This window comes from Scyliorhinus torazame, chromosome 21 (genome assembly GCF_047496885.1).
Source record: "Scyliorhinus torazame isolate Kashiwa2021f chromosome 21, sScyTor2.1, whole genome shotgun sequence".
Lineage (NCBI taxonomy): Eukaryota > Metazoa > Chordata > Chondrichthyes > Carcharhiniformes > Scyliorhinidae > Scyliorhinus > Scyliorhinus torazame.
Genome location: NC_092727.1, coordinates 89,783,724 through 89,796,934, shown reverse-complemented (window position 1 = coordinate 89,796,934; position 13,211 = coordinate 89,783,724).

The window sequence follows — 13,211 nt, the reverse complement described above, 5'->3', positions numbered from 1 at the left end:
GGGGCAAGTGTCCAAAACCTTTGTCAAAAAGGATGGTTTTAAGCAATATATTAATAAGGGAGAGAGGTCAGTATCTAGGGAACAGAGCTTGTATTGGGACTGAAAGCAATGGTTTTGCATTTCCCAACATTCAACAGAAGGACATTTCTGCTCGTCCAGTATTGGATGGTCGTGCAAGCAGTCTGATCATTTAGAGATAGTGGAGGATTCAAAAGAGATGGTGTTGAGGTAGAGCTGAGTGTAGTCAGCATATCAGCGTATATATGTGCAAACTGATGCTGTGTTTTCAGATGGTCCTGCCAAGGGACAGCATTGTCGATAAGAAATAGAAGGGTGCCAAGGATGGATCCTTGTGGGATCCGTGAGGTAACTATACACAAGAGAAGCTATTGCAGGTGATGCGCTGATGATGATTAGAAAGATAGAAAGGGAACTGGGTGAGTGCAGGCTCACCCAAGTGAACAATGATGGAGAGGCATTAGAGGGAACAGGGAAGGTTAATTTACCAGAATCATAGTCACATAGAATATAATCTGAAATTTAGGTAAGACTGTTTTGCCACTGTGGTATGGCAGAAATTTAAACGTGGAGTTTCAGGAAAGTTGAGCCCAGATTTGGAAGGCAAGAAAGGGTGGTTTTGCGGGAGGAGGGGAGCGCGGGAAGGGGAAGTGAGGTTGGAGATGGACCTGTATTTGTCAGGACAGAGGGGACAAGGATTGGTTTTTTAGAGGCGAAATGTTATGATGGCAGTTTGTGATGAAGGAGAAAGGGGCAGAATCTTAGAAGAGAGGACGTAACAATATTGACTAATGTGGGAACCGGAAGGAAAGTTAAGAAAGGTTAAAAGGGTAAAGTATAGTACAGCTAACTGTGGGTAGAGGCTGCCTGTTACATGTTTGATATTGGGGTCTTGGGGACTAACTACTGAGTGGAGTTCGTAATGAGTGGCTGATGCACTACCAACAATATTGCAAATTTCTACCCAAATATTCAAAATGTTTTCTGAAATATTGGAAAGATTTTGATACAGGTTTTGCTGTGGAGGGAGGAGAGTCTTTGACCAACATGCAGCTGCAAAGTACTGACAAACCTTTCCAGGGCTGGTGGCACAGCTCCTCAATGAAGAATGAAAAGAAATGTAACAGCGCTATGACCTTAACCAGGTCTTTATTCTCTATTGAGGGATTATTGCCAAGTGTCTGTGCTACTCTTCAAAACCCAGTAATGAAATACATAATCCTGCTTGACAAGGGGACTGCTGAGGAAGGCTGGGCAGAATTACACAAAGAGTACTTCTCTTCTCAGAAGCCTGTTGTTGATTATTGGCTGAAGCTGTACACATCTGTCAAAACATGGCCGGGTTTTATTGGATCAGGAAACAAACCATTGGTGCGTTAGGGGAAAAAATGGAAAGATTCATCTTTGATGAAAATATATTTATCTTTGTACCTTTTCTCATCATAGAAGCTTAGTGTAGCAGCTGGCCAGGATCAGCACTAACTCTGACAATCGTACGTGTTCCCGAATGTTTACAGCCTCAAGAAGTTGATGGACGGGTGAATTCCTATTTCCAGAACTGGAATGGTACAGTTGATAGCAAGCGGAACTGAAATTCCCATCTAGAAGTTGGGTCAATTCTTCAGCACTATCATCAGGATAACATTATGGGAAGCAATTGGAAATGACCGATATTCATGATTATCTTCATTTCACGCTTGAGGATCATCTTTCTGATACTCCAAATGCCGTGCCAAAGCCTTGATAAGCAGGGAGAGGGAGTATGAAAATGAAGCGCAATTAAGCCAAAGGTGTCCCATTTTAATTACAAAGTGGTTGCCAACTCCCTTGCTTGCTGTGCTTTTAAAAAAAAAAAATCATTCATAGGATATGGACATTGCCGGCAAGGCCAGCATTTTTATTGCCCATCCCAAATTGCCCTTGAACTGAGTGGTTTGCGAGGGCATTTAAGAGTCACGATGGCTTTATAAACCACAATGCAGAGTTTACCAGGTTAGTATTAGAAGTCCGTAATCGTGGAGTGCAAGATTTTCTCTGCTCACTGACATAAACAAACCGAGAAGATTATTTCCATTACGTTTTGGTAAAGTAGAAGACCACATTGGAAAAATCTGAAACCACTTTTAGTAATGAGCCTAGGAGCAGTTATCAATTAGTAATTATTGAAATTAAATCCCGCATCAGAGTTTCAGACAGCAGATGAGAAACCAGCCGATCTTACTCGTGTGGCTCCTTAGCGAGATCATTATTTCTGATCTGAAACGTTAACTCTGTTTCTCTCTCCACAATATATCAGACTCCTTGCTTCCAGATTCCTCCCCATGTACCTTCGTATGTCAGAAGAGGGCTCCTTTCGTAATACATTGTTCCATACATTTCCACCACGCTATCATCCCTCGTGGCTTTTCCTGAGGGAGTCGAGATTACCACAGCATGAAGCATCTGCTTCAGGATCTATTTGAACCACTCCTTTTCTTAAACAATAATTTAGAGTACCCAATTTTTTTTTTCCAATTTCGGGGCAATTTAGCGTGGCTAATCCACCTACCCTGCACATCGTTGGGTTGTGGGGGTAAGACCCACGCAGGCACAGGGAGAATGTGCAAACTCCACACAGACAGTGATCTGGGGCTGGGATCGAACCCTCGGTGCCATGAGGCAGCAGTGCTAACCACTGTGCCACCATGCCGACTATTTGAACCACCCCGAGGGTAGATCCCACTTCAGGCAGTCAGTACTACATGTTTATATTAGTGAGGAATATTAAGTATGTGGAGGGGGCAATACATTTATCACTTCCCCATATGGAAATAAGGCATCATCAGCCTTAGGCTTCTGTATTTTGCAAGTTGCTGCATCGACTATTGTAATTAATGGAGGAATTTCTTATATGTATTGGATTATATGAATCTGCTGCAGGAATGTTTTTTTTAAATCCTGGTTTAAAAGACAGGCAGACACTGGCTACAGAAGGTGCCATTAAGATGTCATAAAAGTGTGAGCATTTTTATTTGAAACCATGCTTATATTTACAAGGAAAGACTAATGGGTTTTTGTTCTGATTTCTGGGGAGTAGATAATTAGAGACATTGGGCAGGATTCTCCTTCTCAGGGTGCTGATGCTGGGACAGAATTGGTGGACTTCTATGACAGCAAAATTGGTGTTGGTCCCAGAGCAAGGGCAGCACGGTAGCATGGTGGTTAGCACAATTGCTTCACAGCTCCAGGGTCCCAGGTTCGATCCCCAGCTTGGGTCACTGTCTGTGCGGAGTCTGCACGTTCTCCCCGTGTCTGCGTGGGTTTCCTCCGGGTGCTCCGGTTTCCTCCCACAGTCCAAAGATGTGCAGGTTAGGTGGATTGGCCATGATAAATTGCCCTTAGTGTCCAAAATTGCCCTTAGTGTTGGGTGGGGTTACTGGGTTATGGGGATAGGGTGGAAGTGTGGGCTTGGGTAGGGTGCTCTTTCCAAGGGCCGGTGCAGACTCGATGGGCTGAATGGCCTCTTTCTGCACTGTAAATTCTCTGATTCAATTCATCAACCATTAATGGGCTACGTGAACACGGGCAATTCTAATGAAAAAAGGTGTCCGATTTGTCAGGGTGTGGATTGACACTCGAGAGGCTAACAAGCTGCAGCCGCATATTAGCACCCAGCTCACCACACACACTTATTCCAGCCAACAAAATGACAGCAGAGTGAGTGAAACCCCAGTTTGTGAACGCAGAGCTGGAGACCTTTCAGGAAGCCGTGAAGGAGAGGCGGGCCACCCTGTACCCCAGTGTGGGAAAGAGGCTACCATCCACCGCCGCACACCGGGCCTGGGTAGAGGTAACAGGCGCCATGGCCCCACCACTAGGGCCAAACAGAGTGCAGGAAGAAGCTGCATGATCTCCTCCGGGTGGCCAGGATGAGTAGGCAGCACTCTTCCCTGGCACTAACCCCGTCCCATACACCCGCAACCCAGCCCCATCAGCTAGAGGGCGACTGAACCCCAACGACCGGCAGTGTGCACACTTCCCACTCTGCACCACATGCCAGCACCCATGCCAGCCGCAATTGTGACCTTAGCCAGTCACAGAGGGAGGTGGCACAGGCACTGGCTTATGTGGCACAGTCCCAGAGGAAGGTAGTCCATTCCCTGTGCTCCATTGCCGTGAGCTTTGAGGCCATGGTCGAGACGGGCGTGGGCCTCCAGGACTGGCAGCGTCAGGTGGCCTGCAAGCCTCAGGGGTTAGCCTCGGCCGCATCCCCATCCCAAGGAGTAACCCGTGGGCCATTGGGCACACCAAGGGAGGAGGACGCCTTGAGGGCCGAACGGGTGACTCCCTCAGGGGTGATGCCGGAACAACACAGCTTTCAGCCTCCCCCCGCCCCCTGTCCCTGGTGCATCTGATGGGCAACGGGTAGCACCACGCCACCTGGGACACTCAAGTAACATCCAGGCCCGGTAGCTCCAGTGGACCCAGGTCACAGGGCGGGAACTGCAGCAGGCAGCCTCCACTCCTGATTTACCGCCTGGGGGTGCACCTAGATGTTAGGGCTCCTAAGGCCAGAAAGGTAGACACCAGTTAAGTTGGCACGGGTGCAGCACACTGTATAGTGTTCAGGGCTAGAGAACAGACAAAAATGTTCACTGTTTCACAATATTACAACCTGCCTCGGTGTGCAGTTAGAAGAGTGTGACGGATGGACTGGGCTCTCTGCAGAGGGGCGCTGGGAGGTGGGGGAATGATGGGGGGACAGTGGGTGTGGGCTTGGGCCAGGGACCTCAGTTCAGCCAGCACTCACCACCCTGATGCCCCACCCTCATCCCTTTCCACCACAAAAACCCCACCTCCCACCACTATCAGCACCTCCACCACCCCAATGGGACCGTGTGATGGAATGGCCAGCTCGCATGTAAGGATCACCCAGGTGGATGGTGGAAAGTGCTACCGTGGGCAGGAGTCAGACATTGTCAAATGGTGTGAGGCACCAGAGATCATCGCAGAGCGGGTCATCCCCATCCTCCATCCCATGGACCGCCACCCATCCCGTAGTGAGGCAAGTAGGGGGTTGCAAGGTGGAGGAGGTGTGGCGGGAGGTGGCACAGTGGGGGATGGGACAGGGTGTCCGTGTCGCTGGAGGCGATTAGATACTCCCGTGCGCCGTCCCAGGTGCATATGTTATGTCGCCTCCTCTGCTTGCCCAGGCCCCATCCCCTGCCCATCTTCGCCTTCCCCACACCCTCTTCGTCGGACGAGGCCTGGGGTTCATCCTCCTCCAGCACATCGCCCTCTGCTGCGCGATGTGGCGAAGGATGCAGCAGGCTATCACGATGTGAGAGACCCTCCCAGTGCTACACTGGAGGACCCCTCCAGAGCAGTCCAGACACCTGAACCGCATCTTCAAGATGCCAAAGCACCCCTCGATCACGCCCCTGGTCGCTGCATGGGCGTCGTTGTAGCAGGTTTTGCGTCAGTCTGTGGCCTCTGGATAGGTGTCATCAGCCACAACATCAGTGGACAACCCCTGGTGCCCAGGAGCCAACACCTCAGTCAGGAGTGAGCCTTGAAGATGTCAGGAACCATCGAGTATGCCAGAATGAAGGTGCCGTGCACACTCCCTGGGTATCGGGCACAGACGTGCATGATGGTCACACACCTGCTGCAGGTTCATGGAATGGAACCCTTTTGGTTTGTGAAGACCGGCCTGTCATGGGCCACTGCTCATAGGGAGACATGCATCCCATAGATCAGCCCATGGACCTGGGCATCTCGGCGATGATGGTGAACCCCGCTGCCCGGGCATCCTGGTGGGCTCAATCCACATTGAAGTTGATATATTGTGCTGACCGGGTATGTAGGGCCTCAATGATGATGTGGATGCACCTGTGCACAGAGTCTGCAAGATCCCAGTCAGGACCCCCATTTGGCACCTGGAAGGAAGCTGTGGCATAAAGGGGTTCAGGGCAACCGTTAACTTGATGGCCACTGGGACAGCACGCTGGCACAGTCATTAGCATTGCTGCCTACGGCGCTGAGGATCCAGGTTCGAATCCCGGCCCTGGGTCACTGTCCTTGTGGAGTATGCATATTCTCCCTGTGTCTGCGTGGGTTTCACCCCCACAACCGAAAGATGGATTGGCCACTCTAAATTGCCCCTCAATTGGAAAAATATTATTGGGTACTCTAAATTTAATTTTTAAAAACTTGATGGCCGCTGGGAGCGGGTATCCTCCCCATACCCCCCACGGTGCCAGGTGCACCATAATCCAACTATGTTGCACTGTCATCGTGCTCAGCCGGAGTCTTCAACGACACGCCCGCTCTGGAGGGTCCTCAAAAGAATGTCGCTGCCAGTACACACGAGGCCTGATGCGGTGCCTACTTCCAACCTCCTCCTCAGCCTGTTGGATGGCTGGCCCTCCATCCTCACAGGCTAGCTTCTGTTCCTCTACAGCAGGATCCACTGCTGCAGGGTCCTCTTCGAGCAGCTCCTGCTCATGCAACCTCAGTGCATTACCCAGGGCTGCTGTGGCCAGGATGAAGGCCGCCATTCCTGGTTGGTTTCAGACAGCAATTGATTGCAGGTGATAAAAGGCAGACATGTTAGCATGGTGCGTACTCCCGTGCCCACCAGGTCCAATGGGCCATACAGTGGCACCGGCCTGAACTGCAGTCCCTGCCCCCGCATGTCCCCTCCTCCCCTGCCCCTCTTTCCCCCATCCCCACACCCACACCCAGCAGTTCCCCCTGGCAATCTACCCTCTGCACCCCTGGCCCCGTCGGTGCCCAACAACATGGGTATCTCCAGCCCCAGCGCTCGTCCGTGTTGCCAGGGGTACCATTGGTTGGAACTACCCATGCCGGTGTTATGCTCCAGGGCCCCCGTCCGGCACCCACCTGTAGGGGCTATTGTGGCCATTGCCCTTGGGTGGGCTGCTTGATGGTGGTAGTCAGTTGGGGTAGGGGGAGTTGGTAGGATGGAGGGTGAGGGGTGGTGTGTGGGAGTTGATGGGGTGGAGGGTGGAGGTGGGGGGTGGTGTGCGGGGATTATGGGGTGGACGGTGGTGGGGTGCAGGTGGTGGTGGGATAGGGTGCAGGGGGTGGCGGACAATGTCACTCTGCGTAACCACGGGCCATTGCGGGTGGTCAATGGGGTGCGCAGGAAGATGGTTGCCTTGCAAGCCGCAGCAATGGTCCGTGCCTGGACCGACACCATAGTTTATTCATGGTTGCTGGTTTTATCAAGAAATAATGGTTGGGCCGGGGTAATCCAAAATTAAATCTAGCAGCGCAGTCTGGAGAGATTCGCATTCTAGAATTGGGCTCCTTACTTCAGAGAATATCTTCCATAACAGCTCCGGGTGAGATTGGGAACTCATTAGAAAAGGAACAACTTGCATTTTTATGGAACCTTTAAGCTAGGAAAAAATGCAACTCTTATTTCTGCATGAAATGCACAGCACTTCACCCTTTGGGGAAACCATGACCTATTTTTGAAATCTTCCTGGGGGTGGCACAGTGGTTAGCACTGTTGCCTCACAGTGCCAATGTTCGAATCCAACCTCGGGTGACTGTCTATGTATAGTTTGTACGTTCTCCCCGTATCTGCGTGTGTTTCCTCCGGGTGCTCCGGTTCCTCCCACGGATTGGCCGTGCTCATTTTCCCCTTATTGTCCAAAGGTTAGGTGGGGTTACAGGGTTGCGGAGGAATGGACCTAGGTAGGGTGCTCTTTCAGGAGATCGGTGCAGACCCGATAGGCACTGTAGGATTCTATAATCCTATGGGTAAACAATATCTCCCAGATGGAACAAAACCTCTGACCATCAGGTCAACGTCACATAATTAGTGATGTCAACAGTTAGTTTGCTGCTAAGTCTTGTTATTGACTTGAAATAACTGCAGTGTGTCTGTTCAGGAAAGGTATCTGACTGACGTTTCTGGGTGCCTGTGTGTGCAGATGACCGAGTCCATTCAACTGCTTGCTCTTGGAAATCTGTAGAACATAACAAATTGAGTTCTGATGGCACTGGCTTCATCAGTTCAATTCATTTTGTACAAAATAATGCAGGCAACGAGCATGGAACTTGTCAATAATTCAGCAGAGAGTTGGCAGTGGGACTTCAATACCATCACCAGTGATGTGTAGTAAGTGCTTGTTAAAAGAAAAAGTAATGCACTACAATCAACACTTGGAGTTATATTGGCTGTCTAATCATGTCAATGTGCTTTTATATCATTATACTGTGTGTGACAGCAGGCTCTGAGAGTGTAAGATGTATTTTGCATTTAGCTGAACAGTCTTCAAACAGAGTGTGCAGGTTGAGCTCATTATCTTTTCAAAACTATCAATATGTTTTAAATCGGCATTGAACGCAGCACTGCTATATCACTGAAAATATTTCCGTGCTAATACATCTTCACAAACATTGGACACCTTCCCCAGTCTCAGTGTGAACACCGAAATAAGGTAGATTGTTACTGTAGGAAAGTTCTCCCAATGGTACAGAAGATTTGGTCATCAGTCCATGATGGGCAATAGGCTTTGTTTTTGCTGGACGGATAGAGTTTGTGCTTTTGTGATCCCCTACTGGCAAATAAGGCTTGTGGAGTCCAACTGATCTGACCGAATTGGGCTTGCCTTTATGGCCGGACAGCCTGCCAACATGCACAATCTTGAAGGATAGCACTTGAGGAATGGCCTTTCGGACGTGTTATCAGATTGGTGTCAGTGGAATCGTACTCAAGAAGAGTTAGTGCCTTCCTGACAGAGGGGAAGGAAATTGGGAAAAATAAACAGGGAAGCTGAAATCGAAAGCTATCAAGCCATTAACAGCAAGAAGGATGATATGAGAATGAAGTTAGCAGACTAGTTCAATCAAGAAATTATTTAGAATGCTGCACTTCTTGAAAATGACACATGGTGGGCTAACAGATTGGGGGAAAACATCATTGTTGAGAAGACCAGTGGAAAACATACATATATTGTTGGTTCACTTCCAAATATGTTTAAAAAAGTCTCTGATACCCAAACTTATACCAAACAGTGGTTAGACCAAAGTTCTCATTTATGGGGTTGTGTGTCGAGGATTGTGCACTCACTTACAGAAAAGTCTTTAAAGATTTAGATTGGAATTTAATATCCTCCGCAGGGGGCATTTAATCAGGGTGAGAGTGTGGTGGGGACCACATCGTCTTCCTGCCTCTACCCTGAGACTAGGTTTGCTATCCAGACAACCGAGAAAACAACTCAATCAACTTACTAGATGGCTCACGTGCTCCTCCATGGAAGAGTAGGATCCTTGGCCTCCTCCAAAGGAAACAAGAACTCAATCCAACAGACTGGTGATGTGTTGGGTGTTCTGGATCACAAACAGGTCACCACACTGGAAGTGGTGCAACTCTATTTTATTATAAGGTTAACTATATTAACATACTTGAACTGTGGGTAAATGCAATACCAGCTTTAACTGTTGACCCTTGCCTAGTCCTAACCAGGTGATGCACTCAGCCAATGGTGAATGTCTGTGTTGCAGGCTGTGAGCTCTGTGCTCCGAGCTGGCTGCTACTAGAATGAGCGGGAACTCTCCTGTCCCCTGTCTTTATAGTACGTGAGCTCTCACTGGTGATTGGCTGCAGTGTTGTGTATGCTGATTGGTCCCACTGCATGTCCATCAGTGTGTGTGCCTGCACCATGATATACTGGTGTATATTATGACATCTCCCCTTTTATATAGAGAATATGTGACTGCGTGACAATAAATATTGTGTAGTGAATGTACCTGACTATGTGTGCGCGTGTTATTTACATGACTATGTACATGAGGCTAATCTATTTACACGGGAAGGTGCCTGGTGCAGAGAAATAGGGTGTCACACCAACAACGAAATGAACATTATATACAAACTACTGGAACGATGAAACAGGATAACAGAACAGATCAAAGAGTCCAACATCGTAAAACTCATAAGTCAAGTCTCTGAGGTGGGCGACAAATTCTGGTTGACCGCCTCAAGGGTGGGTCAGGAGCCACCGGCTGAGGAACGGGCTGGGCCACGGCAGAGTGAGGAGGATGCAGAGTATTTGGAATCTCCACATAGTCCAGGTTGGGGACAACAGGAGGGCGTGGCACCGGTGGAGGATCACGTAGCGAGCGTGGAACGAGACGAAGGGCACGCCGATTGCAGCGGCGAATGGAACCATCTGGCAGACGAACCAGGAACGAGTGGGGAGACACCTGCCGAACAACCACAGCAGTTGCAGACAAGCCACCCTCCGGAAGATGGATGCGGACGTTGTCATCCGGCGCCAGAGCAGGGAGATCAGTCGCCCGAGCGTCATGTGCCGCCTTGTGTTGTGCATGAGACTGTTGCATCCGCTGAAGGACCGGAACGTGGTCGAGGTCTGGGACGTGAATGAACGGCACCGTGGTCCTGAGGGTGCGACCCGTGGAGAGTGGGGCCGAGCGATAGGCCAGCAGGGCGAGGTAGAAGTCGGATCCTGCATCGGCCGCCTTGCAGAGGAGCCGTTTGACGATGTGGACGCCCTTTTCCGCTTTGCCATTGGATTGGGGGTGCAGGGGACTGGATGTCACATGCACAAAGTTGTACCTGCTGGCAAAGTCAGACCATTCCTAGCTCGCGAAGCAGGGGCCGTTGTCCGACATCACAGTGAGTGGGATGCCGTGACGAGCAAAGGTCTCCTTGCAGGCACGGATGACCGCCGATGATGTGATGTCGTGCAGGCGTACGACTTCCGGGTAGTTCGAAAAATAGTCTACAATCAGAGCATAGTCCCTGCCAAGTGCATAGAACAGGTCAGACAGCTTAGACCAAGGGGACGTGACCAACTCATGGGGCTGTAGAGTCTCACGTGGTTGGGCCGGCTGGAACCGCTGACAGGTGGGGCAGTTGAGCACTGTGTTGGCGATCTTCTCATTGATGCCAGGCCAGTACACAGCCTCTCGGGCCCTCCGTCGGCACTTCTCCACGCTAAGATGGCCCTCGTCTAGCTGTTCCAAAGCGAGCTGGCGGGTGTTGTGCGGGATCACAATGTGGCCCAGCTTCAGGAGGACACCATCGACTACTGCCATATCATCTCTGATATTGTAGAACTGCGGGCATTGGCCCTTGAGCCACCCATCCGTCATGTGGCGCATGACACGCTGTAGTAGGGGGTCAGCTACAGTCTCGCGGCGAATATGGATAAGACGTTCATCCGTAGCCGGCAGATTGGAGGCCGTGGAGGCCACATGGGCATCAACCTGGCAGACGAACCCCTCTGGGTCACATGGGGTGTTGACTGCCCTGGACAGAGTGTCAGCTATGATCGGGTCCTTGCCTGGGGTGTATAGGAGCTGGAAATCGTACCGCCGGAGTTTACGCAGAATGCGCTGGAGACGAGGGGACATATCATTCAGGTCTTTTTGTATAATGTTGACCAGCGGGCGATGGTCGGTCTCGACAGTGAATTGGGGGAGGCCGTACACGTAATCATGAAATTTGTCGACTCCAGTCAACAGCCCCAGGCACTCCTTTTCTATCTGCACGTAGCGCTGTTCCGTGGGGGTCATGGCACGTGATGCATATGCAACGGGGGCCCATGATGAGGCCTCATCGCGTTGCAGGAGTACCGCCCCAATGCCGGACTGGCTGGCATCCGTTGAAATTTTTGTTTCCTTTGTGGGATCAAAAATGCCAATACCGGGGCCGTGGTAAGCTTGGTCTTAAGCTCCTCCCATTCGCGCCCGTGGGCGGGAAGGCATTGGAAGTCTGTTGTCTTCCTGACCAGGTTCTGGAGAGCTGTGGTATGGGAGGCAAGGTTGGGGATGAACTTCCCCAGGAAGTTGACCATGCCCAAAAATCGGAGGACCACCTTCTTATCCGCTGGCTTCTGCATGGCCGTGATGGCTGCCATCTTGTCTGCATCCGGCCGCACACCCAACCGGGAGATGTGGTCCCCGAGGAACTTGAGTTCCATCTGGCCGAAGGAACATTTGGCTCTGTTGAGGCGAAGGCCTTGGTCCCGTATTCGTTTGAAAACGTGCTGGAGGCAACTGATATGCTCCTGCGGGGTGGTGGACCAAATCATGATGTCGTCAACATAGACCTGCACACCCTCAATTCCCTCCATCATTTGCTCCATGATCCGGTGGAATACTTCTGATGCCGATATAATCCCTAATGGCATCCTGTTGTAGCAGTATCTGCCAAATGGGGTATTAAAGATACATAGCTTTCTGCTGGACCTGTCTAGTTGAATTTGCCAGAATCCTTTCGAGGCGTCAAGTTTGGTGAAGATGTTGGCCCAAGCCATCTCGCACGTGATCTCCTCGCGCTTGGGGATAGGGTAATGCTCCTTCATTATGTTGCGATTCAGATCCTTTGGGTCAATGCAGATCCGGAGCTCGCCGGAAGGCTTCTTTACGCACACCATGGAACTGACCCAGTCGGTTGGTTCCGTCACTCTGGAGAGCCCTCCTTGGTCCTGGAGGTCCTGCAGCTGCTGCTTGAGGCAGTCCTTGAGGGGTGCTGGGACTCTGCGAGGTGCATGAACCACAGGCGTGGCGTCTTGTTTGAGCAGGATTTTGTAAGTGTATGGAAGCGTGCCCATGCCTTCGAAAAAGTTGCGCTGCTGGTCGATGATGGCATTGAGTTGCGCCCTGAAGTCCGCAGCCTGGAAGGCAGACGTGTCCTCTGGAGACAGAGAGTGTACTCGTTGAACGAGGTTTAGGGGCTTGCACACGTGTGCGCCTAGCATAGAGTCCTTCGAGGAGCCCACGATCTTGAAGGGAAGGATGGCTTTTTGCGAGTTGTGCATCACTTCGAGTTGGCATGAACCGGTAGCAGGAATGACGTTGCCATTGTAGTCCACTAGTTGGCAGGTCGACGGAAGAATGGTTGGTTTAACCCCAAGGGTCTGAAAGGCTGACCACACTCGGAGATTAGCGGAAGCACCAGTGTCCAGGCGGAATCGTATCTGGGATCGGTTGACCATCAGGGTGGCACACCACTCGTCGTCTGGACCAATGCTGTGCACCAACAGCGGCTGGTGGTTTTGATTCGGGGACAGCCTGTTCTTTGTTATAACAGCGACGCGAAGAGGCTCACTCGGGTGCTCGGTGTCACTGGTCTGTGGAAAGTCGGAATTGGACTCGGTTTGGGGGTAGGTAACTGCTTGTTGCAGGGTTCTTCAGAGGTTTATTTC